We start from the raw sequence: 27,691 nt of genomic DNA on the forward strand, positions 1-27,691 counted from the left end.
GTGTTGCGAGAGACAGGGGCAATCATTGTTTACAGATGTACTGTACTAATTGTAAAAACAAACTACAGTCGAACCTCGATATCTCGAACCTCCATTACTCGAAATTCGGTTACACGAATTTCTCGAAGCAAACATTTCCTCTCGTTAAGCAAAACACACTCTGTAACTCGAATTCTGTGCAACATTAACTGTGCAATACGGCATTTGTGGTTTGCGATTCAAAATGCGAAATCTTATCCAGGATTGGACAAGCAAAAAATATGTTCAATACCATGAGGACCTTATTCACCAGCCGAGAACTCAACCTCCAGCTCAGAGTTCGAATGCTACGGTGTTATGTCTTTCCTGTCCTTCTGTATGGTTTCGAAGGGTGGACGCTTAGCAGTAGTATAATTGGACAGTTCTGCGGCCACCGCCACCTCCGGCTCCCAGTGGCCACCTCCACCTCAGCCAGTGGCCTCTTCCAGTACTGCCAACTTAACCTAACTAGCGCGACAGTACTGCCAACTTAACCTAACTAGCGCGAAATTTGAATTTGTAAACAAAGCCACGTGCTTTTTGACAGCTGTCATCGACAACAACGCATCGCTAACCTCAGTACTGCCATCTTGACGGGCCTAAACCTCAGTAGTGCCAACTTAACCTAACTAGCTCGAGATAAACAAAGCCACGTGCTTTTTGACAGCCACGTGCTTTTTGACAGATTTGTAAACAAAGCCACGTGCTTTTTGACAGACAACAACGCATCGCAAACCTTAGTACTGCTATCTTGATGGACCTAAACCTTAGTGGTACCAACTTAACCTCACTAGCGCGAGGTAAACAAAGCCACGTGCTTTTTGACAGCCACGTGCTGTTTTGACAGCTGTCATCCGCCATCTTTAAACCACAAAGCACTGTGCTGCCCTCTATATCGCAGTAGCTGCAAAATTCGTCACCTGTCATCGACAGTGCTGCCATCTTGACGGGTCTAAACCTTAGTGCTACCAACTTAACCTAACTAGCGCGAGGTAAACAAAGCCACGTGCAGCTGTCATCCGCCATCTTTGAGCACAGTGCTGCCCTCTTTAGCTACTTACCTTTGAAATGTGGTGGCGGATAATTTGAAAAATGCTTTTTTGACAGCAGCCATATTGCATCGCAAACCTCAGTGCTGCCCTCTTTAGCTAGATACCTGTGGTAGCAGACAATTCCACGTGACAGCAGCCATCTTTAATCAAGAGAGCACCGTGCTGCCCTCTATGTGGTGACGGCAAATTCCACGTGCTCTTGTTTGGAAACAAACCCACGTGCTTTTTTTGACAGCTACCATCCACCATCTTTAATCAACAGAGCACAGTGCTGTACTCTTTAGCTAGATACCTTTGAAATGTGGTGGCGGCAATTTGAAAAATTCTATGTGCTCTTGTTGGGAAACAAAGCCGCGTGCTTTTTTTGACAGCTGTCATCCGCCATCTTTAATCAATAGAGCACTGTGCTGCGGGCAATTTCGTTAGCTGTCATCCGCCATCTTTAATCTAGAGAGAACAGTGCTGCACTCTATGTGGTGGCGGTAAATTCTATGTGCTTTACAAACCTATGTGCTTTTCTGACAGCTGTCATCCGCCATCTTTAATCCAGAGAGAACAGTGCTGCCCTCTATGTGGTGGCGGCAAATTCCACGTGCTCTTGTTTGAAAACATACTCACGTGCTTTTTTGACAGCTGTCATCCGCCATCTTTGAGAACAGTGCTGCCCGGTGACGGCAAATTCCACGTAGAAACAAAGCCATGTGCTTTTTTGACAGCTGTCATCCGCCATCTTTAATCCAGAGAGAACAGTGCTGCCCTCTATGTGGTGGCGGCAAATTGAAAAATTCCACGTGCTCTTGTTTGAAAACATACTCACGTGCTTTTTTGACAGCTGTCATCCGCCATCTTTAATCCAGAGAGAACAGTGCTGCCCTCTATGTGGTGACGGCAAATTCCACGTAGAAACAAAGCCATGTGCTTTTTTGTCAGCTGTCATCCGCCATCTTTAATCACCGTGCTGCCCTGTGACGGCAAATTCCACGTAGAAACAAAGCCATGTGCAGCTGTCATCCGCCATCTTTAATCACCGTGCTGCCCGGTGACGGCAAATTCCACGTGGAAACAAAGCCATGTGCTTTTTTTGACAGCTGTCATCCGCCATATTTAATCACCGTGCTACACTCTATGTGGTGACGACAAATTCTAAATGCTTTACAAACCCATGTGCTTTTCTGACAGAGCTGTCATCCACCATCTTTAATCACCGTGCTGCCCCGGTGACGGCAAATTCCACGTGCTCTTGTTTGGGAACAAAGCTTTTAATCCAGAGAGAACAGTGCTGCCCCGGTGGCGGTAAATTCCACGTGCTCTTGTTAGTTCGTGATTTAAAATCTAAGCTAGCTGTAAATCCCCGATTCTCGACAGATTCTTAATCCGAGTTGTCAGGAAGGGCAACCAAGAGCTTAGATACTGCTAGTTTTGCATCAGGGAGGGCGACTAGTCTTAAAAACAAATTCTTGCGATTTAAAATCTTAGTTTTGCGTCAGGAAGGACATCCGGCCGTAAAACAATAGTTCGTGATTTAAAATCTAAGAAGTGCATCTAGCTGTAAATCCCCGATTCCCCGTGTTAGACGTTGTAAAACAGATTCTTAATCCGAGTTGTCAGGAAGGGCAACCGGTCGTAAAACTATGAGGTTAGATACTGCTAGTTTTGCATCAGGAAGGACAACTCAACACATTCATGTGATTTAAACACATTTTTATCCCCAAGAGAATCGAACCCGAGACTACCGGGTGAGAGGCATGCATACTGGAGGCTATAGATTCGTTCTACAGTCCTCGAAGTATCGGCACAGTCATTCTGAGCGAGTTGTGTGGAATGCATGTATTAGCTGAAATTGTATACGTATCTTCCGGCTCGACCTTGAGCGAGGACACTGATAAGCGGCTTGTAACTCGCGAACGTCTTCTTATGTGAGTACCATTCAAGCTCTTAAAACACAGTACTAATTAAGGTTGTAAAATATTCTGAAATAGTCCACCTCTGTAGTGCAGTAGTTAGCTGCTACCCTCGGAGGTCCGAGTTCGATTCCTGGCTCTGCCACGGAATGTGTAGCATTTAGCCTATGTAAGTTCCTAACGTAAACTATCATGATTGTACGGAGAGGTTAAAACACACACAGTGCCTACTCCTATCGAAAGAACCTGCACGGTACCGGCATGTAGGCTTCTCCTGGTGAAGGAGCTTGCACATGGTTTAACGCCTCCTATCAACAGCCCTTACTTAATGCTGGCTTTTTTGCACACCCCGCCTCACACCATAGTTTTATACGACCGGCTGCCCTTCCTGACTAGGATTTTAAATCGCAGTATACGTGATAAATTTGTTGTAGCGGGTTTTATAACTAGATATCCCGGTACCGATACATAGCCTACTCCACTGAAGAAGCCTGCACAAGGCTTATTGCCTCCATCCGACAAATGAATCAGCATCAACACTCTTGTACTCAAAAAATAATTTTCGAAGGAGTCTGCACAAGGTTTAACGTCCCCATCAACAGCCCTTACTTATTGCTAGCTTTTTTGCACACCCCGCCTCACACCATAGTTTTATACGACCGGCTGCCCTTCCTGACTAGGATTTTAAATCGCAGTATACGTGATAAATTTGTTGTAGCGGGTTTTATAACTAGATATCCCGGTACCGATACATAGCCTACTCCCGACTAGAAGAAGCCTGCACAAGGCTTATTGCCTCCATCCGACAAATGAATCAGCATCAACACTCTTGTACTCAAAAAATAATTTTCGAAGGAGTCTGCACAAGGTTTAACGTCCCCATCAACAGCCCTTACTTATTGCTACCTTTTTTGCACACCCCGCCTCACACCATAGTTTTATACGACCGGCTGCCCTTCCTGACTAGGATTTTAAATCGCAGTATACGTGATAAATTTGTTGTAGCGGGTTTTATAACTAGATATCCCGGTACCGATACATAGCCTACTCCCGACTAGAAGAAGCCTGCACAAGGCTTATTGCCTCCATCCGACAAATGAATCACTGTCAAGTCTTGTACTCAAAAAATCATTTTCGAAGGAGTCTGCACAAGGTTTAACGTCCCCATCAACAGCCCTTACTTATTGCTAGCTTTTTTGCACACCCCGCCTCACACCATAGTTTTATACGACCGGCTGCCCTTCCTGACTAGGAGTTTAAATCGCAGTATACGCGATAAATTTGTTGTAGCGGGTTTTATAACTAGATATCCCAGTACCGACACATAGCCTACTCCTGACTAGAAGAAGCCTGCACAAGGCTTATTGCCTCCATCCGACAAATGAATCACCGTCAAGTCATGTACTCAAAAATCATTTTCGAAGGAGTCTGCACAAGGTTTAACGTCCCCATCAACAGCCCTTACTTATTGCTAGCTTTTACACACACCCCGCCTCACACCATAGTTTTATACGACCGGTTGCCCTTCCTGACTAGGATTTTAAATCGATATCCCGACATAGCCTACTCCTACCGAAGAAGTCAGCTTAACACCTCCATCCAACAAATGAATCACCCTCAAACACTCTTCAATCATTCTCGCTACTTCGGAAGATAGCGGGTTCGAACTGGAAGCCGTAAATGTTAGGCGAGGGACCTGCGTGATCGTCATTGCATGATCTAGCCGGATGCCCTTCCCGACGGTATAAGTTGCCAGGATTTGAATCGCGTACCCTGACTAGAAGAAGTCTGCACATAGCTTAACGCCTCCATCCGACGAATGAATCACCCTCAACACTCTCCAATCATTCTCACTACTTCGGGGGATAGCGGGTTCGAACTAGAAGCCGTAAATGCTAGGCGAGGGGGGCCTGCGCGATCGTCATTACATGATCTAGCTTTAGCTCAATACCTACAGGTAAGGAATACCGCGTATGTACCCTCGAGAAGTCGAGGATCGCGCGCTAACTTTCCAAGGCTCGAACTCTTAAATTCTGACACCTCGGCATCAACAGGAGGTTTGAATACGTCAGCCTGCAGGTAGGAGCTCTTGTTTGCATTCGTTCCGACTGTACCGCAGTTGTCAGCTCAGCGATTATCATATCCGCTTGGTAACAAGCAGCGAAGTGCTCACAGTTCTCTGTATGCGTTTATTACGTACACACGCATCTCCCGTCTGCAGTGAATATTATTCTTCAGCTTAAGGTAAGGTAGAACTGTTAATTACCTTTTTTTTTATTTGCAAAGCAACTTCTACGCTAGACATCTACATTCATATATGTTCTTTTCTTTTTAGGTACCGTTCGAAAGTACGCAATTTTATTCATCCGAGTAACAGTCTGCAGCACGTGCATTTTTTTTAAAAGGTATGTTTTCGAACTTTGAGTTGTAAAGATAATTAGGTTAGATGATGCACCCTACACTACATTCATATATGTTTCTTCTTTTTTAGGTACGACCAGAATATTATCATTCGAGTTTCAGGCTTGAACGCACGCATTTTATACATCCGAGTAACAGTTTGCAGCGCGAAGATTTTAAGGTATGTCTGACCTCTATTCGTTGAAACTTGGTTTCTTCTAAAACATCGTAACTTTAGTCTATTGATAAATAGTTGTTCTCTTTAATCCTCACGCTATAGACGTGGTATAATTTCAAACACGTACACATAGCTATGTCTGCCCTCAACTGGCTGAAAATTGGTTTCTTCCGAACATCGTAACTTTAAGCTAATCATAAATAGTTGTTCTCTTTAATCCACATACTATAGACGTAGTGCGTACATAGCTATGTCTGCCCTCAACTGACTGAAAATTCGTTTCTTCTAAAACATCATAACTTTAAGCTAATCATAAATAGTTGTTCTCTTTAATCTACATACTATAGACGTAGTATAATTTCAAACACGCACACATAGCTATGTCTGCCCTCAACAGGTTGAAAGTTGGTTTCTTCCGAACATCGTAACTTTAAGCTAATCATAAATAGTTGTTCTCTTTAATCAACATACTATAGACGTGGTATGATTTCAAACACGTACACATAGCTATGTCTGCCCTCAACGGGCTGAAACTTGGTTTCTTCCGTAACTTTAGTCTATTGATAAATAGTTGTTCTCTTTAATCTACATACTATAGACGAGGTGCGTACATAGCTATGTCTGCCCTCAACAGGCTTAAACTTGGTTTCTTCCGTAACTTTAAGCTAATCATAAATAATTGTTCTCTTCAACCTACATACTATAGACGAGGTGCGTACATAGCTATGTCCGTCCTCAACAGGCTTAAACTTGGTTTCTTCCGAACATCGTAACTTTAGTCTATTGATAAATAGTTGTTCTCTTTAATCTACATACTATAGACGTAGTATAATTTCAAACACGCACACGTAGCTATGTCTGTCCTCAACAGGTTGAAACTTGGTTTCTTCCGAACATCGTAACTTTAGTCGTTCTCTTCAATCCTCATGCTATAGGCCTAACTCACAGCCATGTCCAACCTCTATAGGTTGAGCATCGCAACTTTAGGCTAATCTCTATTGGTTGTTCTCTTTTCAGAACTTGTTGCATACGCTGTTCACCTAAACACTTTATTCGAAGAAAGAGAAGACACTATGTTCCCATGCGAGCTGTGTAAGGCAATGTTCACAAGACGTGACAGCCTTGCACGCCATGTAAAAACAAAACATCATCAGCTATCTGCTTGCGACTATAACCCTACTATGTTCCCCTGCGAACAGTGTAAGGCAACGTTCGCAAGACAGGATAACCTCGCACGTCATATAAAAGCAAAACACCCTAGCATAACATCTGCTTTATGTGATGTTTGCGGGCTGTACTTCGCTAATGTAGAGCAATACCAGGCTCACTTAGCAGAGGTACATCAAATATCTACTTGCCCTCAGGTAGTAGTAGGGAAAAAGCGTGCAGCTACTGATGTAGCTGTAGAAAGTACTAGTAGTAAAAAACCTAGGAAAAATGAACTTCAAACTATTCACTGCGAGCACTGTAACACTGATGTACCATCTTCGCATTTTCAGGGACACTTACGGAGTAATGCGCATAAAAATAATGCGTGTAGAAGTGGTAGTAACGCAAACATCGAGGAAATTAATACAGCATTTAAAAGTAGGATTGCTAGTTACCGAATTCGCACCAGTCAAAAGTTTCAGAGCACTTCAAACTTTTTAAATTGCGTTCAACCGGATGTACAACAGCTTCTTGCTAAATCTTTGTCCAATCATAGTTTATTTAAAGTTAATTTTGAACTTTTCGCCTTGTACATTAAAAGCACGGATGAATCCGAAATAACGGACATTAAATCATTTAATACGAAGAATTTTGTCATAAGTGAGTCGACTAATTTTGGTGATGTACTTAGGGATGTCTCTAACATTTTTTTCAACTAAGAGCGAGGGATTTCAGGAAAAGGAATCGGGGTGGGCTTTAGTTGAGATAATGTATCTAGAAGTTAACATCAATAAGTACAATCCCATGCGAGGTTCATCGTACATCGAGCTGCCGACATGGATTCAACAAAGAAAAGCTGTTGTAAACATCCAAAACAATGACGAAGCATGTTTCGCATGGGCGGTGATGTCGGCTTTAAATCCTGCGAAATCAGACGTAGCTAAGAGAACATCATCCTATCCACACTATTCAACGCAGCTAAATTTCGATAGTATAGAATTTCCCGTACAGTTAAAGGATATTAAGCGCTTTGAGGAACTAAATAACATTAGTATCAATGTGTATGGTGTAGAGAAAAAGTCCGTAGTAGGTCCTCTGTATTATACATGTCATAAGAAGAGTACTCACGTTAATTTACTCTATATTGAAAACAGTGAGAATAGCCACTTTTGCTGGATTAAAAATCTGAGTAGACTTGTTGGCAGTCAGTTGTCAAAACATGATGGTAAAAAGTGGCTATGTGATGGATGCTTGCAGTATTTCAGAAATGAAGATCAGTTAACGAAGCATTCCAAGAATGACTGCAATCATGTACGTACAGAGATACCTACTACAGGCAATAATGTTTTAAAATTTACAAATTTTCACAAGCAGATGTGGGTACCGTTCGTGATTTATGCAGACTTTGAAGCCATCCTCACGCCATGCAACACATGCTCACCTAATCCTGACAACTCTTTCACTAATACTACGCACATGCATGTCCCGTATAGCTTTGCGTATTACATCAAGTGTAGTTACGATAGTACGCTTAACAAGTTAGAGCTGTATCGAGGACATGATGCTGCTAAAGTATTTTTAGAAAGACTTGAAAGTGATGCAGTTCGTCTCGGTCGTATTCTGAATAGTAATATTCCTATGAAGCCACTCACCGACATTCAGTTAAATGATCATGAACGTGCTACAAAGTGTAGCATTTGTGATGGGGAATTTTCCGAAAATGACCCTAAAGTTTTTGATCATGATCATTTAACTGGTTTCTACAGATGTGCCGCTCATTATAGCTGTAATCTTAAGTATAGAGTTCCTAAATTTATCCCTGTAATTTTTCATAACTTATCCGGTTACGACTCTCATTTCATCATTTCACAATTTGGAGCTTCAGATGAAAAAGTAGATATAATCCCTCAGAATAAAGAGCGGTACATTGCGTTTGCAAAGTCTGTAAAAGTAGATGCTGAGCATTCTATAAAACTGAGATTCCTTGACTCGTTTCGCTTTATGGCGAGTAGCCTCGATAAACTTTCTAGTCATTTACAGCCTGAACAATTTACAGAAATTCGACGCGTTTTCCCTGAAGAAGCGCAGTTTAATTTACTTCGGCGTAAGGGTGTTTTTTGTTACGAATATCTCGACTGCTTAGACCGCCTCGAAGAACGTGCCTTACCATCGAAACAATCCTTTTACAGCTCGCTGAATTCAGCAGATATTAGTGATGATGACTATTTACATGCACAACATATCTGGGAGCAGTTCCACATTCAAACGCTGGGTGAATACTCCGATTTATATTTAAAGACAGATGTACTTTTGTTAGCTGATGTTTTTGAAAATTTTCGCTGTGTTTGCATGAACACCTACAGCCTTGACCCATGTCAGTATTTTACTGCACCTGGGTTAAGTTGGGACGCGATGTTAAAATACACGCGTGTGAATTTGGAGCTGCTAACTGATATTGATATGGTGCACTTTATAAAAGCATCCATTCGAGGCGGTCTGAGTCAGTGCAGCGGCCGGTATTCGAGGGCAAATAATAAGTACATGCCGAGTTTCGATTCCAGTCAGGAATCTCGGTATATCGTTTACCTCGATGCTAATAATCAGTATGGGTGGGCGATGAGTCAGCATCTACCGGTGAGTGGTTTCCGCTGGCTGACGCAGTGCGAAATTGATGCTTTACAGCTACACGCCCTAGGTGATGAAGCTGATAAAGGTTATTTCCTCGAAGTTGACTTACAGTATCCTAAAGAGTTACACACTTCTCATAATGACCTACCGTTCTGCCCTGAAAATATGAAGTCCCCGTACATTGCATCAACGACGAAAATGCTCATTGCTAATTTATGCGATAAATCTAAGTATATCATTCATTACCGAAATTTAAAACAGTGTTTGCAGCATGGTTTGAAGTTATCCAAAATTCATCGCGTACTAGAATTTAATCAGTCACCGTGGCTAAAGCCATATATCGATCTGAACAATAATTTAAGAACGAATGCGGTTAACGAGTTTGAAAAAGATTTCTACAAGCTCATGAATAACAGTGTGTTTGGTAAGACTATGGAGAATGTTGACAAACGCGTTGATGTAAAATTGATTACAAACTGGGATAATATTAAGAAAAGGTATGGTGCTAACTATTTAATAAGTAAACCAAATTTCCACAGCTGCACCATCATACATGAGAATTTAGTTATTATACAGATGAATCGTGTCAAGGTTAAGTATGACAAACCTACCTACGTCGGCTTCACAGTACTTGAATTGGCTAAAACACTCATGTATGAATTCCATTACGATTATATGATGAAGAAGTACGCGCATAATGCGCAATTGCTCTACACAGATACCGATTCGTTTATTTATCAAATCAAAACTGATGACTATTACAATGATATAAAGCCTGACTTGGGTAGGTTTGATACGAGTAACTATCCTGCAGATAATCAATATCATCTACCGCTAGTGAACAAAAAGGTTCTAGGTAAAATGAAAGATGAATGTGCTGGGAATATTATCGATTCATTTGTAGGTACTAAATCCAAGTCATATTGCATAAAACTCTTAAATGAATTACAAATAAAGAGATTGAAGGGGGTTAAAAAGAATGTCGTTCAGAATCAGCTAAGTTTTGAAAACTATAACAATTGCATTAAAAGTAATCCACCTGTTTTGCATAAGCAAATGTCTGTCATTAGAAGCAAGAAGCACCAGTTGTACACTCATTTAATTAGTAAGGTAGCCCTTAATAGCGATGATTGTAAACGGTTTGTCATTCCAAATTCTACCAACACGCTAGCCTGGGGGCATAGTAGTATTGATAAGTACTACTTTACATAAACATTATGCTAGAGGTGTGTGTACTTATGTTACGCTGTCTTACATCACAATTCGGGAGAGGAACGCTGGTACGGCAAGTCTAAACTTGTACATTCAAGAATTGCATCGAGAAGTACGCTAGGGTGAAATGATTCGAGATAAAACTTGTACATACAAGATGTAAATAAATAATGTAGAATTGGCATATTCTTTTATTTTAGGTTAGGTATCACCTTCCTCCCGCTCCTTATTTGCAGGATAGAGTTTTTGTTTATTACTCATAGAAGAAAGAAGGTGATGAGCAGTTTCGTGAGTATAGTTCGGTAAGTATCTCGAGAGCAGAATTTTTTTTTGTCAAAAAAGCACATAGCTTTGTAAAGCACGTAGAATTTGCCACCACCGGGGCAGCACGGTGATTAAAGATGGTGGATGACAGCTCTGTCAGAAAAGCACATGGGTTTGTAAAGCATTTAGAATTTGTCGTCACCACATAGAGTGTAGCACGGTGATTAAAGATGGCGGATGACAGCTGTCAAAAAAAGCACATGGCTTTGTTTCCACGTGGAATTTGCCGTCACCGGGCAGCACGGTGATTAAAGATGGCGGATGACAGCTGCACATGGCTTTGTTTCTACGTGGAATTTGCCGTCACAGGGCAGCACGGTGATTAAAGATGGCGGATGACAGCTGACAAAAAAGCACATGGCTTTGTTTCTACGTGGAATTTGCCGTCACCACATAGAGGGCAGCACTGTTCTCTCTGGATTAAAGATGGCGGATGACAGCTGTCAAAAAAGCACGTGAGTATGTTTTCAAACAAGAGCACGTGGAATTTTTCAATTTGCCGCCACCACATAGAGGGCAGCACTGTTCTCTCTGGATTAAAGATGGCGGATGACAGCTGTCAAAAAAGCACATGGCTTTGTTTCTACGTGGAATTTGCCGTCACCGGGCAGCACTGTTCTCAAAGATGGCGGATGACAGCTGTCAAAAAAGCACGTGAGTATGTTTTCAAACAAGAGCACGTGGAATTTGCCGCCACCACATAGAGGGCAGCACTGTTCTCTCTGGATTAAAGATGGCGGATGACAGCTGTCAGAAAAGCACATAGGTTTGTAAAGCACATAGAATTTACCGCCACCACATAGAGTGCAGCACTGTTCTCTCTAGATTAAAGATGGCGGATGACAGCTAACGAAATTGCCCGCAGCACAGTGCTCTATTGATTAAAGATGGCGGATGACAGCTGTCAAAAAAAGCACGCGGCTTTGTTTCCCAACAAGAGCACATAGAATTTTTCAAATTGCCGCCACCACATTTCAAAGGTATCTAGCTAAAGAGTACAGCACTGTGCTCTGTTGATTAAAGATGGTGGATGGTAGCTGTCAAAAAAAGCACGTGGGTTTGTTTCCAAACAAGAGCACGTGGAATTTGCCGTCACCACATAGAGGGCAGCACGGTGCTCTCTTGATTAAAGATGGCTGCTGTCACGTGGAATTGTCTGCTACCACAGGTATCTAGCTAAAGAGGGCAGCACTGAGGTTTGCGATGCAATATGGCTGCTGTCAAAAAAGCATTTTTCAAATTATCCGCCACCACATTTCAAAGGTAAGTAGCTAAAGAGGGCAGCACTGTGCTCAAAGATGGCGGATGACAGCTGCACGTGGCTTTGTTTACCTCGCGCTAGTTAGGTTAAGTTGGTAGCACTAAGGTTTAGACCCGTCAAGATGGCAGCACTGTCGATGACAGGTGACGAATTTTGCAGCTACTGCGATATAGAGGGCAGCACAGTGCTTTGTGGTTTAAAGATGGCGGATGACAGCTGTCAAAACAGCACGTGGCTGTTAAAAAGCACGTGGCTTTGTTTACCTCGCGCTAGTGAGGTTAAGTTGGTACCACTAAGGTTTAGGTCCATCAAGATAGCAGTACTGAGGTTTGCGATGCGTTGTTGTCTGTCAAAAAGCACGTGGCTTTGTTTACAAATCTGTCAAAAAGCACGTGGCTGTCAAAAAGCACGTGGCTTTGTTTATCTCGAGCTAGTTAGGTTAAGTTGGCACTACTGAGGTTTAGGCCCGTCAAGATGGCAGTACTGAGGTTAGCGATGCGTTGTTGTCGATGACAGCTGTCAAAAAGCACGTGGCTTTGTTTACAAATTCAAATTTCGCGCTAGTTAGGTTAAGTTGGCAGTACTGTCGCGCTAGTTAGGTTAAGTTGGCAGTACTGGAAGAGGCCACTGGCTGAGGTGGAGGTGGCCACTGGGAGCCGGAGGTGGCGGTGGCCGCAGAACTGTCCAATTATACTACTCTTAGCCCTTTATTGGAGAAGCGTATTGAATCTTTTGAAATGTACTTATACAGAAGAATACTCCGAATATCTTGGGTAGAAAAGAAGACAAATGAAGAAGTCCTCAACATATTGAACAAGAACAAAGAGCTTCTCATAACCATCAAGGAGCGTAAGCTCAGCTACCTCGGGCACATCATGAGAGGTGAACGATACGAACTTCTCCAACTGATCATTCAAGGGAAGATTGATGGGAAGTCGGAGAAATTCCTGGCTGAAAGACTTGCGGCGGTGGTATGGACATACGTCGATAGAAATCTTCCGTGCTGCCGTTTCGCGTGTAATCATAATCAATTGGATCGCCAACCTTCGAAGAGAGACGGCGTTATAAGAAGAAGAGGAACAATTAACAAGTAAAGAAAGGGTTACAGTGATGCTGGGAGCTAACATGACGGGAACTGAAAAAGAAACTTCTAGTGATTGGAAAATCGGCGAAGCCTCGCTGCTTCTTGGGTGTGAATTAATTACCGGTCACGTACGAAAGCAACCCCCGAAGTCACGGATGACAAGCGCCATTTATGAATCTCTGTTGAATGGTACTGACGAGAATGTAGGAGAGGTTAACATTAACAAACAGAAGAGGTATTAACTAAGGTGTGTTTGCCTACTGTATGTACTGTACCCTGTCTTCTAAAAAGTTACTATAATGAGGGTTATAATTAAAGTGATGCCGTAAAATTGAGTTTGTTTGTATATTTTTAAATCATCATCATCATCATCTGTTTACCCTCCAGGTTCGGTTTTTCCCTCAGACTCAGCGAGGGATCCCACCTCTACCGCCTCAAGGGCAGTGTCCTGGAGCTTCAAACTCTTGGTCGTGGGATACAACTGGGGAGAATGACCAGTACCTCGCCTAGGCGGCCTCACCTGCTATGCTGAACAGGGGCCTTGTGGATGGATGGATGGATGGATGGATGGATGGGAAGATCGGATGGGATAGGCAAGGAAGAGGGAAGGAATCGGCTGTGGCCTTAAGTTAGGTACCATCCCGGCATTCGCCTGGAGGAGAAGTGGAAAACCACTTCGAGGATGGCTGAGGTGGGAATCGAACCCACCTCTACTCAGTTGACCTCCCGAGGCCGAGTGGACCCCGTTCCAGCCCTCGTACCACTTTTCAAATTTCGTGGCAGAACCGGGAATCGAACCCGGACCTCCGGGGGTGGCAGCTAATCACGCTAACCACTACACCACAGAGGCGGACATATTTTTAAATACTGTTGAAAATGATATCTTCAGTATAAGCCCGTAGATACATATGATTCAATTATGTGCTCTACATGCTCAAAAACGGTATTCTCTATATCTCGAGAAATTTGTCAAGATATGGAGGTTGCTCTGTATTTCGTCGTGATCTGATCTGCTGGCCATACCTGTACAGAGTTACATTAGGCAAGATATTTATTAGTTGCGAGGAGTGTGCGGGCCCCTTGAAGGCTTGGATCCGCCTGCACTGTAGGACCTGAAGTTACGTCGCTGCGCAGGTACACTTCCGCTAGATTGCGGAGACGACAAATATTTAAATAGAAAACACTTTTATTAAGTGGTAACTTTGATCCAGTTTATGTATGTCTACTATTCATTCAACAACAACAACAACAACAACAACAATTGGAATAGATCTTCATTCAGCTCTATGTATACTTTGAAAAGCAAACTAGACTGGCCGAGCTTACTACGTGGCTGGAAAAGGTACATTTAAAGACCTAGAAATAGCAATTTATATCTAAAAATAGGACTACTACTCATGGTACAATGGGCCCAGTGGCTGGGATTATAACAGAGCGTGTGTAAGCCAGGCAGGCAGCGGAACCGGACACAATCGATAGCAAGGTGTGTGGGCTCCACGCAGGCTCACGCACCCAACGCAGCCCAGCTATAATCTTCATTGTTAAAGTCATGGCTAAAAACAAGGGCTCGCTTCGGATGAGAAGGAAGCCGTAGCAGCGAGAATACCATGAAAAAAAAAAATCCATCAGATAGCGCACGCTTGCCGCATGCCCACATGCGGGCACTTCCTGTACTCATACTTCTTCATGAGCTCAGATAATCGCCCTCAAACTCTCCAAACACGTCAAATTGGTGTCCTCCTATGCTCTTCCCGAACTAGGACATTGGCTCTCGTACCATTCCATTCAATAACCGGAAAAACTGTACATACGTTTTGACCATCCGACACTCAATTTCATGTACTTTATTTTGGTGCCTATTTCACAGTGCGTTTAATTCTTTGAGGCGGAACTTCGAACCACGGACTCTTCAGTCAGAGAGTTCCCCATTCCAACTGTTATCAATTCTCGTTTTTATGTATCTTCTCAGTCACTGGTCTTCAATTTAAATTATCAATCGACATCCAAAATACGTAACTTATACCACATTACAAATATCTATAACAACATCGTTCTGTAAATAATACAGTATAACCTACTATAAAAATAATCACGGTCCCCAGAAAGACAATTGCCATACTATTCCTTTAACATAATAATAATAATAATAATAATAATAATAATAATAATAATAATAATAATAATAATAATAATAATAATAATAATAATAATCAAACTAGGAAGAAACAACACAATTATATGATTTACGAAACATGTACTCAAACATTACTTTAGTCAACGTAGTTTTGACGTTCATCAGGATCGACACGATTGCCCTCCACGTGGCCTTTACTTCTTCAAAAACCTTCGCCATTCTTCTCAATTCTGAGCCAAGCTCCAAAGTAAGTATGCCTCCCTACCTTGGCAACGTATTCTAGTTCATTTTGGTATTGTCACTAACATGCCCAGATGCCCAGCGCATTCTTTCTGATCTTTGTTGATCTGACGATGTCCAGTTCATAGACAAATCCGTGAAGTTCATGTTCGAGTCTTTTACACAACCCCAGTTTAGATTAATATTTAAAATATGTCTAGGTGTCTTTGTTCGAATTAGTTCATTCTTTAGATCAGTGTCAATATGTCGGTCTCCGCATCGGATGATTATGGATTTAAACCGGGAGAGAAAGTAGGTTTTTGTTCAACTCCTTGGCTGGATGTTCAGCGTTGAGGCCTTCGGTTCAGAGGGTCCCCGGTTCGATTCCCGGCCAAGTCACGGATTTTAATAGCGTGTGATTAATTCTTCTGGCTCGGGAACAGGCCGTTTGTTTCCCAACACTCTCAGACAACACACCACACTACCAACCACCAAAGAAACACGTAATATTGATTACATCCCTCCACATAGGGAGGGCATCCGCCTAAATACAGATCATGAGTCTGTGACTGACTGACCGATCGAAAGGTAATTTCGGCTCCGTCCATATTCACTGGACTGAGTCGCTTGTTACTAATTTTAAGGTCATTCTATAGGTCATTTTATTGCCATTTAATATGACATCAGAATCCTATACGAAGTCGGGTAATGACACTTCGAGCAGGACTAGTGAGAATGTTATGACAGGTGCTGCTCATAGGGCCAATATTGCTGCAGTAAGAGTTCCTGCCCCAGTGAAAAAAAAACAACGGCAAACTACCCCGCCATGCCTACTACGCCTACTACTGCAAAGCCCCTCGGTTTTTTGTGGTTTCCTACGCCTACATACCCCTTAGTGGAGTTATATGAGGATACAACTCGTCTCGAGGCTGAAGAGGGAACAGATATGTTCGAATCATCAGCAAAAGATAGTGTACAAATAGTTCATTTAACCGCAGAAAACTGTATCATCTAATCTTCTCTGCATGTAATGTTCTTTAATCCAGCAGAGAGATTATCACATCAGTCAACATTGTCTGTCTTGGTTGTACACAATAGCGATATGAGACATATTACGGCTTACTTTGTAAGGATTGTCTGACCACAAAATAATTTAGCTTCCTCATTTTTAAGAGCTTACATCATACCGATAAGCCGGCGTAATTTCATTTTTGTGAAGTATTCGTAAAACTTCTGCGAATCCTTCAAATACTCTGCAGAATCACCAGAAACCTATCTCACTTCAAGAGCGGGAAAGCACACTGTTAATATCGAACGAAGCATAAGTTATAATGTAGTTCACAACCACTATATTAACTGCTAACGGAAAACATCCTCCACAAGAATATGACGGAAAGTCTAACACCGGAGAGGAGCTCATGAGCACGTCAGTAGGTGTGGTTGTTTGGGTCATCAGTCCATTGACTGGTTTAATGCAGCTCTCCATGTCACCCTATACTGTGCTAAGGTTTTCATTTTTAAGTAACTAGTACATCCTACATCTATTCTAATCTGTTTGTCACATTCATGCCTTGGTGCACCCCTAACATTCTTACCGCCTACACTTCCCTCAAAAACCAACTGAACAAGTCCTCGGTGTCTTAAGACGGGTCCAATTATTCTCTCTCTGTCTCTCTCCTGGTCAAATTTTGCTAAATCGATCTCCTCTCACCAATTCGATTCATTATCTCTTCATTCGCGATCCGATCTATCCGTCTAACCTTCAGCATTCTTCTGTAACACCACATTTCAAAGTTTCTGTTATTTTTCTTTCTAAGCTAGTTACTGTCCATGTTTCACTTCCATACAATGCCACGCTCCAGAGGAAAGTCTTCAAAAACGCATTTCTAATTCCTATATCCACGTTCGAAGCGAGCAAATTTCTGTTCTTGATTGATGATTGTTGTTTAAAGGGGCCTAACATCGAGGTCATCGGCCCCTAATGGTACGAAATGAGATGACAAATTAAAAGTCCAAAATCCTCCACTGACCAGAATTCAAAGCGTGAGAACGGAGAATGAATGGATGGATTGATATGAAGTTAAAACGATCAGTGGATCCGACTCGCAATGCCTCACATGCACAGAAGCTGGCACAAAACAATAGTACGGACCAAGGGACTGCTTCTATAGCACGATGCTGAATCGATTAGAATATGCTCGTTGTCGAAATGGGTCCACAATCCAGGTCATCGGCCCTCATAATTGTATTTATCGCTAGAAATGTGGAACCATGGTATTTGTCATGTTGCGGTACAAATCAAGAGTAGCGTACACTCGCCGTATTCCACACATTATGGTACGACTCACAGGTAATGAAATTCGCACATGTATTACAGACCTAATATGTTTCGCACAATGCGACGCCCTTGATAGGGAACGCAAATCTATGGTGTTCATCACCTAAGTGTATTAACCACAGGGACTCGTACTATCCCGTGGTGTTCCTCATATAGTGGGTACTAATCATAGGTCAGAACCATGAGTTCCTTCATCCCATGGTGTCGCTCATATAGTGCTACTAATCACAGGTACTGTAAAAGCCGTCGTTCCCTCGTCTGCTATTAATCACAAACCTATTTGGTACCCAACATAGTGGTACTACGCGCAAGTGAAGGCGACCCATGGTGTTCCCCGCGTGGTGGTACTAACCACAAGTAGTTGCATGGTTTTAATTTGATCATCCCATGGTCGCCCCTTTTAGTCGCTTCTTACGACAGGCAGAGGATACCGTGGGTGTACTCTTCGTCTGCGTCCCCCACCCACAGGGGGTAATTTCTGTTCTTAAAAAAGGCCTTCCTTGCTTTTGCTACTCTGCACTTCATGTTCTTACTTCTGCCATGGTTAGTTATTCTACTATGAAAGTTACATTATTCATATACTTCCTTTCAGACTTGCGGATTTAACATTTCCTGCATTACCTGACTTCGTTCGACTGCACTCTAATACTTTAGTTCTGAATTAATTAATTTTCATCTATACCATTTAGCAATTTCTCCATATCTTGTTTAGATTCAGGTAAAAACTACCATCGGCGATTTTCAGAGTTTTGATTTCTTCTCTTGGATTGAAATTTCCTTTCCAGTCTGGTCTATATAAATATTAAAAAGGAGAGGAGACAAACTTCTTATTCTCCTCATCAATAATAATAATAATAATAATAATAATAATAATAATAATAATAATAATAATAATAATATTCAGCTAAAGTTTAATTTTAGTGGAACTATGAAACAGTGGTTAAGTGCAAGAAAGGATCCAAAGGTCTAACTTCGTCAGCAATAAGTGAATCATCCTTTTTTACCATTTTTTACGTCAGATAGGTCTTATGGTGACGATGGTACTGGAAAGGCCTACGAGTGTGAAGGAAGCGGCCGTGGCCTTATTTAAGATACAGCCCCAGCATTTGCCTGGTGTGAAAATGGGACACTACGGGAAACATCTACAGGCCTGCGAACAGTGAGGTTCGATCCCAGCATCTCCCGAATGCGAGCTCACAGCTTCACTCCTCTAACAGTATGGCCAACTCGCTCGGTAAGACTATATCTATCTATTTATTGATTCAGAGGCAAATGCGTCTCACATTGCTCAAAAGTTTTCTATTGGCAGCTAACATCGTGAATACTAACTGGACGCTATGAGACACTTTCAAAGCTATCAACAAAATTGTATCTTCCCCACCTCGACATGGAATGGGTGGAACTACATGATAGATACGAACGGTGGGTCATCGATCAACAATCCAAGCTCCCATTTAGTCACCTCTTACGACAGCCAGGCTACACTGTGGATACATTCTAACACCCCTGCCCACGAGGGAGTCGTAATCAGTATTATGGTATATCCGATTTTATTGCTTGACTTTGGTGACCGGACCGTTACCTCTCGTATCAACAGCTCCTTAGTTGGATTTACAAGGCTGAGAAACCCCCGTTCCAGATCCCACTTCACGATTAAAATCTTTGAACTAGACATGAATAAAACACAAGGCCTCCGGATAAGAGACAGACATGCTACCCTTACACCACGGGGATGGCCATTTAAGTTTAGTACTTGGACGAAATTTAATGGACACTCGAAACTCGTTGCGCGCTGACCTCCACATCCTAGGGTCCTCGCACGCAACCTCGCATGCACCGAACACTAACGGAGCGCGAACGGCCAGAGTGACGTCCTGAAGTCCCTCGGGCATACCAATAAAACATTCACACCGAGACCAAGAATCGACCACGTCTTAAAACTTCTGCACGCCCGCCAAGTTCAGTCGTGTTTCTACGCTACTTCAAAGGGAAGTTGGTTGTCGAACGTCCACTTCTTGCTTCACTATACGTTAAACACAACACTTTCAATAAATAATAATACTAATAATAATGGCTTTACGTCCCACTGACTACTTTTTATGGTTTTCGGAGACGCCGAAAAGCCTGAATTTAATCGCACAGGAGTTCCTTTACATGCCAGTAAATCTACCGACAAGAGGCTGACGTATTTGAGCACCTTCAAATTCCACCGGACTGAGCCAGAATCAAACCTGCCAAGTTCTGATCAGAAGGCCAGCGCCTCAACCATCTGACCACTCAGACCGGCACAACACTTTCACCTTCAATACGAGTCGAATTATGTTGTTGGACAAGATGTGTCGGACTTCAGGATGAAGAGATGTTCTATTTTACAACACCGCCAGAAACGTAGTGTTTTTGATCCGAATAATGGCATTTCATATGATACGATCGTCGCCGAACATACGAGGCTCTAAAACACATGCCAAAAACCGAACTTTCATCTCGTAATAAGTAACTGATAGTGTGCAGTGGATATTATTCCGCATTCTTTCTTGAAATATAGTGAGAACATTAAAATAGAGATGGGCGAAGGTTTTTTTTTCTGGAACAGTTCCGGTTGTTCCTCTTCCGAAAAAAAAAAAAATACTACCTTCCGAATAACAGTTCCAGGATAACAGTCAAAGGTTTAGGCAGCGCATAATTAAGAAAATATCAACGAACCTCATAAATGCTAATTCGAAAGTGGTTTCCACACTGCTAGTTGTAGGCTTTAATTTTAATGTCTCTAGAAAACGCTAAAACATGGTTGTATCAAATTGCGTAGTAATGAAACCTGAAAAAGAACACCTTAATTAAATTAATATTCAGGTTTGTTCTGTTGTTAAATGATTTATTTTTCAGGAATTTTATAAATTTTATTGAATCATATATTAGTTAACTAAGGCCAAAATATGGCTTCCTATTGAGATAGCTAGAAATAACATTCAGAAAACTCAATCGTCAAAAATTACCAGTGTTCCGCCCAGAGTGCGGCATGGGCTCATCGGCCGGCCAGTGTCTTGGAAATGGTGCGGTATCCAACTGATGAGCCCATGCCGCACTCTGGGCGGAACACTGGTAACTTTTGACGATTGAGTTTCCTGAATGTTATTTCTAGTTAACTAAGGTTTTTATTTGGCAAAAGAAGGTAGGTATTGGAAAATGAAGCATGTAGGCCTAGTTCAATAACATTTGGTATGTTGACATTGGCATGTTTTTATACCCCGGTATGCATATAGCCTATTTCTAAGAAATTGCAATGACCGGGCGAGTTGGCCGTGCACGTAGAGGCGCGCGGCTGTGAGCTTGCATCCAGGAGATAGTAGGTTCGAATCCCACTATCGGCAGCCCTGAAGATGGTTTTCCGTGGTTTCCCATTTTCACACCAGGCAAATGCTGGGGTTGTACCTTAATTAAGGCCACGGCCGCTTCCTTCCAACTCCTAGGCCTTTCCTATCCCATCGTCGCCATAAGACCTATCTGTGTCGGTGCGACGTAAAGCCCCTAGCAAAAAAAAAAAAAAAAAAGAAATTGCAATGAATAGCACAACATGCCAACGGCCATAGCCATGTTGAAAGACCGGATCCCGTGAGATCTCCGAAGTTAAGCAACATTGAGCGTGGTCAATATTTGGATGGGTTGCCACGTGCTGTTGGTGGGGGTAAGGGAATCGAGGAGCGGAAAGGAACTGGCCACCCTACCGTACGTAAACTCCGGCTCAGGCACACCTCTGGCGGACCTGCCTTCGGGCAGAATACACCCTTACCTAGCACAACATAAACAGCCGTAAATCACGGTCAAAGAATGCTCTGACGATGCACGTGGTTTAACGCAGTGGGCATTCTTTCGAACAAAAATTAAAAATCAGTGTCACACGGATTCGCTGTTTGACAAAATGCTCAATGAGACGCGCGCCTCTTACAATTTCATACACTGACTGACAGAGCAAATGCAACACCAAGAAGGAGTGGTCAGAACTTTATGCCAATTGCAGGGTAGACTGACGTCACTGAGGTATGCTCATGATGTGAAATGCGCCGCTGTGCTGCGCACGTAGCGAACGATAAATGGGACACGGCGTTGGCGAATGGCCCACTTCGTACCGTGATTTCTCAGCCGACAGTCATTGTAGAACGTGTTGTCGTGTGCCACAGGACACGTGTATAGCTAAGAATGCCAGGCCGCCGTCAACGGAGGCATTTCCAGCAGACAGACGACTTTACGAGGGGTATGGTGATCGGGCTGAGAAGGACAGGTTGGTCACTTCGTCAAATCGCAGCCGATACCCATAGGGATGTGTCCACGGTGCAGCGCCTGTGGCGAAGATGGTTGGCGCAGGGACATGTGGCACGTGCGAGGGGTCCAGGCGCAGCCCGAGTGACGTCAGCACGCGAGGATCGGCGCATCCGCCGCCAAGCGGTGGCAGCCCCGCACGCCACGTCAACCGCCATTCTTCAGCATGTGCAAGACACCCTGGCTGTTCCAATATCGACCAGAACAATTTCCCGTCGATTGATTGAAGGAGGCCTGCACTCCTGGCGTCCGCTCAGAAGACTACCATTGACTCCACAGCATAGACGTGCACGCCTGGCATGGTGCCGGGCTAGAGCGACTTGGATGAGGGAATGGCGGAACGTCGTGTTCTCCGATGAGTCACGCTTCTGTTCTGTCAGTGATAGTCACCGCAGACGAGTGTGGCGTCGGCGTGGAGAAAGGTCAAATCCGGCAGTAACTGTGGAGCGCCCTACCGCTAGACAACGCGGCATCATGGTTTGGGGCGCTATTGCGTATGATTCCACGTCACCTCTAGTGCGTATTCAAGGCACGTAAAATGCATGCCCACCGCTACGTGCAGCATGTGCTGCGGCCGGTGGCACTCCCGTACCTTCAGGAGCTGCCCAATGCTCTGTTTCAGCAGGATAATGCCCGCCCACACACTGCTCGCATCTCCCAACAGGCTCTACGAGGTGTACAGATGCTTCCGTGGCCAGCGTACTCTCCGGATCTCTCACCAATCGAACACGTGTGGGATCTCATTGGACGCCGTTTGCAAACTCTGCCCCAGCCTCGTACGGACGACCAACTGTGGCAAATGGTTGACAGAGAATGGAGAACCATCCCTCAGGACACCATCGGCACTCTTATTGACTCTGTACCTCGACGTGTTTCTGCGTGCATCGCCGCTCGCGGTGGTCCTACATCCTACTGAGTCGATGCCGTGCGCATTGTGTAACTTGCATATCGGTTTGAAATAAACATCAATTATTCGTCCGTGCCGTCTCTGTTTTTCCCCCAACTTTCATCCCTTTCGAACCACTCCTTCTTGGTGTTGCATTTGCTCTGTCAGTCAGTGTATTTCGTGGGTTTCATTTCCCTGCCGTAGATGCTCACTTGCTGTTCAGTGCAGCCAATGACTAGTTTCAAAGAATATGGAAACCAGTGTACAGAACTAGCACTCACATTCGCCCGGACTCGGAACAATCAGCCAACAAGCGGAACATGCGCGGTTCTCAAACACCTAGACCAATCAAGACCGTTGGGGTCGCTCTTGGAACAATCCAGCTTAGTGGAGGCGATACGGAACACACACATTTCGGAACAGGATGTTGCTAGACCAATATCGCTGGAGTGCAGCCGATAAGGAACACTTTTCTTTCGGAACAGGATGTTGCTAGACCAATCTCGCTGGAATGCAAGCAACATGGAACACCGTTCTTTCGGAACACAATGTTTTGACGTACTGTTCATTTAAAGATCAGTTCCGAGTCTGGAAGAATTCCAAAGTAACTGTTGTGTTATTTTTTGCCCATCTCTCATTAAAACTGAAGAGTATTGCTTCCGGATGGATGAAATGCGCCAGAAACTACGCGCTAAGCGGTTTACGCAAGTAAACAGAGATGAAGTTATACTGCGTGATGACAATAGGGAACCACGTCTGTCAAGAACAACAGTCCAAAAACAACACAATTCGCACTATGAAACTCTTCCTCATCCACCATACTCATCAAAACTCTCACCAACCGACTATCTGCCTCCACATTAACATGCTGTTTCCCATATACGGCAGACGTTGCACATCCTCATTGCCTTACAAGGACTGTATGGGCTGCAAAAGCCACACGGAATAATAATAATAATAATAATAATAATAATAATAATAATAATAATAATAATAATAATAATAATAATAATTCTACTGGAGGTTGTATGTCCAACTCGTGTCCCGTCCTCTACGGGATTGGGTATGAAGTGAAATGAATTTTCGTTGGGAGTTTTTACGACCGGATGCCCTTTCTGACATCAACCTCGGAGGATTTAATGAGATGAAATGAATGACGTGAAATATGATAGTAGGAAGGGAGAGGGTGAAACCCAGTGACGGTACATAGCCTACTCTAGTTGAGTAGCACAAAGGGGTCTGTTCAAGGCTTAACGTCCCCGTCCGACGGACGAATCACCAACAGCGTGGCATGCCCTCACACCAGATGAGCACTGTACAGAGGTTTGGAATTTAATCCAGGCTTTTGGCACGCAATCTAGTGATTCGAAATTGTATACCATCACCTCTCCTACCCTCCCGGCCAAAATTCTGATCGAACCTGCCAAGTTGGGGGTCAGCATCTCAATCGTCTCAGCCTCTCAGCCCGGGAATGCCATTTGATATCGATATCAAATATTTTGTTTTGATAATGTCGACATATCGATACTCTCATTAAGTGTCGAAACCGAATATAATATCGATATTTCAGTATATTGTAACGTCCCCATTTAAGAGAAGATCTGCGGAAAAAAGAACACGAAAACTATTTTCTTCCCGAAACTGGGCAGCTCGAATCAAAATCGTGGCTACAGATCTGCCACACTGAACTGGACACTCATTACTCCACGAATGTAGTTTTCCCGAGATTCAACTGCTGCGACACTTCACTCGTTCGGCTTTCACTCGAGCGATAGCTTGAAGCCCTCCCGAGACATTGCAAGAGGCCTTACGAAACAGCAGAAAATCTCATTACACTGCTGTGAGCCGCCACACGCTACTTCAACGACGACAAATCGATCTTTTACGGAACAACACTATTCTGCATAAGAAATTATGGTACTAAGTTTAGGATTATGACACCACTACAAATCGTGGAGAATGAGACGCTGAGTCCTATTAACCTACATTCAAACATCAGACGAGTAAATACTTCCTAGTAAATGAATCAGGGATTCATTACTATCCCAAAACTATTTAATAAGTAAACATATGACTTTTATGCAAATATATATTTTGTTTACCGATATGTTATATATGTGCATATATTTGAGATTACTGTATACACTTCAAATTTCGGATTTTTTTTGCATGTTTCGATTTAACGTCAAAAACTTCATAACTGGCCCGCTCGCCAGTTCCTCTTTAACTTCTCGCCGGTAACGTGGTGCTTGAGGTGAGTTTTTAAAATTGCCTAATTCCTTTCTCGATCCGTTTACGTCATACTTATACAGTTTTCAATTTCTTTTAGGTCCGTTTTGAATCAATATCCTTCTAGAATTGCATTTGACTACCTGAAAACATCGTTTCTTATGAACTCGCACCCGTTAACCTACGGCCTTAGTCCATTCACAGGTTTGAATATACTACTGAAATTATAGGTCTAAAAACCCTTTTATATCCTGATAGTCAAGCTATTTCAGTAAGATTCAAGCAAGATACAAGCCATGAAAGCCTTTTACTTGATGCTAAAAAATCCGACCAGTTTATGATGGCTCTCCGATTATAATCCATTGGGGAACTATCTTTAACAAACATCGGACAATAAATGCTCTTCTCTCTTATACTATATAGTAATACTTTGAAAATTCAGTTAATAATGTATATATGCTGAAATCTCTCTTGATAGAACGTTCAAAAAGATGTTATATTGCTTCAAGGTCAATACTCTAATTTTAATCAGCTGTGTAGACAGTCTAGACAGAAGATTGTACAAAAACTTGTTGGCTACTGTAACTCTATACACAATCGTAGCATTAACATCACCAAGTGATAGAAATGCACAGAGCTGTACACAGATCAATTTTACCTTTTGTTTAGAACTTTATTATGATGTATATATGAGAGTTTTATGCTGTCAAATGTTTTATATTGTGACGCAATTGTAAATTGCTAACTTTTAGAAGGTTTATTTGTGTATATACATATGTAATTTACTCAATGTCCTTGTTTGCTAAACCTAGGCTGATGATGGCATAAAAATGCCGAAACCGGTACCTACAAATTATTAATAAAATGTGACATTTTAATTTATATCACATTTTAAGTTGTACTGAACAGGTGGAGAATCCTACCCTTTATTATTGAATGTTTTCGATTTTCATTAAGCATATTTTAACATATTTTACAAGCACTCTTCAAGAAAATGTAAAGTAATTAATGCCATTTATCGGTGCAAGTAGGAATTAAGAGATTGTCGTGTCGAAACATTATCAAAATGAACCTGCATCCGGATCCTTACAAATGTTACAGCGTCGAGACGAACCTCGCGCGTTGAGTTCTGCTGGTCGTTTCTGAATGAAGTGGAGCCTGGACTTTTGGATCGTCATTTTTTCATTTCTTCAGATGAGGACATTTTCAGCATCTTCTGCGATGTTTATTAACAAGGGTCAATCCCTCCTATTGTAAATATTTTCAGAGCCATTTTTATTTTGCCCACCCGGTACTTGCTGTGTGTATTATTTATAGCACGATACTCATCGTTGTAAGAGTTGCGTTGTGACTACGGATTGCAACATGAAGCAGAGTGGTAATGGTTATAAAACAACTACTGCGAATTAAAAGTTTTCTTTGCGTGCCCTGTGATTTGCCGATAAAGTAGGGTGGCTGCCGCCGTGGCCTGTAATATGAACTGTCGCGGCATTCGACTTACTGCAGGAGAACTGAACACCACGGAAAACCATTCTCAGGACAGCTGACGGTGGGGACTAGTTCTTCCGCCTCACCACTGTACAGCTGCAAGGCTAGTGAAACAGCCGCTGTTACGCCAAAGCCTACTGTACTCGGTGGATAAAACAAAAGAAGTAACAAACCGAACAAAGGCCGCGTTTTCGAATCCACAAGGAGTTTTCAAATCGTCCATCGCAATAGAAGACTTGGTTCACAATCTCCGTCATCACAAAGTCCGGTCGTAAACCACAAAATATTACAAAATATTGATGCAGATAGATGATTGTGAACAACTGATTGTATTCTCTAGATTTTGTCCCCGCTGCTTTCGTCGAGATAGGCACAATTGTGTCACTAGAAATACACACCGTATGTAGTACAGTTCGGAGGAATTCGTTTGATGTCGTGCAGTGGAAGAGAGGTGGCGGACGAGAGAGGGGAATACCGCAGGCCTGTGAAAAGAAGCAACAAACAAAAACATTGCGGAGGCGAGATATGATCCGCAGATCACGAACTTGTGAAGGAGAGACCCTGCTTGTTGCGCTGCAAGTTTGTTGCAGAAATGCATCGCGGGCTGGCCTCGTGTAGTACTCTCAAAATATTACAATGACATTTTCTCGGAATTGGGTAGGAGTTGCGCCTTATCATTTGAATCTATGACATTTCTCGCCATTGGTGATATTGGTGGGGAAAAGGTTTAGCCTACACAGCACCGTTCCTTAGGATTCGCTCTGTAGGTGAGACATGTTCTGCGTGCGCTAGATGCTTTCATTGGAAAGTTATATGAAATAACACGTTCCTCTGCCCTACACGCCCTTGTCTGTGTAAAACAAAAAATCGGAAAAT

The 27,691-nt window shown here is 42.8% G+C and overlaps 1 protein-coding gene across 1 annotated transcript in view; it reads right to left on the reverse strand.

The window, feature by feature from the left end:
• Nucleotides 1–27,691, reverse strand: part of UBL3 (ubiquitin like 3) — a 177,440-nt gene that overhangs the window by 91,470 nt on the left and 58,279 nt on the right. The window lies entirely within an intron of this gene.

The sequence above is a fragment of the Anabrus simplex genome, chromosome 3 (genome assembly GCF_040414725.1).
Source record: "Anabrus simplex isolate iqAnaSimp1 chromosome 3, ASM4041472v1, whole genome shotgun sequence".
In the NCBI taxonomy this organism is placed as follows: domain Eukaryota; kingdom Metazoa; phylum Arthropoda; class Insecta; order Orthoptera; family Tettigoniidae; genus Anabrus; species Anabrus simplex.